Raw genomic sequence first — 1,771 nt, 5'->3', positions numbered from 1 at the left:
AGTGATGCTGGTCTTGTAAGATAAAAAATGGTGTTTTAATGTGCACACAGCCTCATAAATTTTTTTAGAATATTATCTGTTGTTATTATTTTATTTTTTATTTATTTTTTTTTTTTGTGATGTTACCTTCATTTATTCTATGATTTTCAATGTTTTACTCAAATTAAATACTGCTAGAATAGAATTCAACATTTTTAAAAGCAATGTTTATTTTTCTTTAAATGTAGATTTGAAGTTGAGAAACTAGTGCCAGAAAAATGGTTATAATAAATTATTCCAGATTAAACATATTAACAGGTATCAGATTTAAGGTAATTTTTTTTTTGGGGGGGGAGTAATTTGATGAATAGGTAATTAGCTGGAAGTAACATTGTTTTTTTTTTTTTTTTTCAGTTATCTTAAATATATTACATTTACTGAAAAATACTCCATCAAAGACTAAAAAGTGCATGGCAATTCCAATCATATATCTTCTATCGTGGAAAAGGATAGGTCATGGAAATAATTCATTTCTCTACCATGATAATAATTTATTTTTGTGTGATTAGATATTTTCAATTATATGTACAAGTGGAATATTTACTAGTTCAGTTTAGATGAGCCATTTGCGTTCCCTAATTGTGGCTTATTAAATTTTTAATAATAAATAACATAATGATTTAAAACCTGATAGTAATATGGCTGGTTTAGAATTACTTACCTAATTTATTTACAAAAGTGGATTACAAGTGAAATCTTTCTACCTTCGAAAATAATTTCATAAAATAAACTAAATTTATGGATTTTCCTTTAAGTAACTCCAGGGCACTTAGTTTTCATTTAAGTCTTCATTTACCAGTTTAAAGATGGCATAAAAAATAAAAACTTTCTACATCAGTTCCACCATGTTTTTCTCTTGACTTGTATAAAGTATTTTAGAAACTGTTAACTATAACTCAGCCTTTGGTTACAGATTGTAAATAAAATTAAACAAATTTATGAATATATAAAGTATCTTTTTTATCCTGGTGTTTTGCACCCTCAATTTTGTTATCTGTAGTGAAAGTTAAATGGAAAAATCAGAAGAATTATTACTTATGCAGTTTCATTATATGATATCTTGTGCTAGTAATTTAGTGGTGTTATAAATTGTTGATTACATTTTAAAGTTATGGAACCTATTTTCAGACACAAAAATAGCTGCTTTAAAAATCAATAGAGAATAATGAATTTTAGTGGTAAATATGTGTTACCTATATATCCTTGAGAACAAATCAGTGGAGTGGAAAAAATAATGAAAGGATATCCACAAACAACAAATGTTCAATTATGTTCTTTATCGAGTATTTTGATAATTACTAGAAATCATTGTGAAATTTTGTATCATTCAGAGTATTTTTTTCTTTCTCAATATCACATTCTTTTGAGATAAGTTGGTTCACTTTATCAATAAAAATAAAGAAAACCCCCCATAAGACAGCCACAATGAAAAATATTCCCCATAATACAAAAATACAAACCATTGCTGTAATCAAAACAATTCATATTGTTTTTTTCTTTACCTGTGGACAGCTTTCTGTTCTATAAATTTTTCTTCTATGCTCTCTGGTGCAGCTTCTTGTCTCCTAATCAGGGAGAAATGAGTGGAGCTAAGAGCTTTTTACCACCTCACATAGAAGCCAAAATCCTTGTATTTAAGAATTTTGTCGGGGGGTGCGGTCAGCAAAGAACAACATAAATAAACAAAACCATATTTATTTATTTTATGCCGACGTTTCGACCTGAGTTTCAG

Source organism: Halyomorpha halys, unplaced genomic scaffold, assembly GCF_000696795.3.
Source record: "Halyomorpha halys isolate HHAL.00 unplaced genomic scaffold, Hhal_1.1 Scaffold2115.1, whole genome shotgun sequence".
Classification (NCBI taxonomy): domain Eukaryota; kingdom Metazoa; phylum Arthropoda; class Insecta; order Hemiptera; family Pentatomidae; genus Halyomorpha; species Halyomorpha halys.
The sequence above is the reverse complement of the archived record's forward strand: the minus strand, read 5'-3'. Positions refer to the sequence as shown.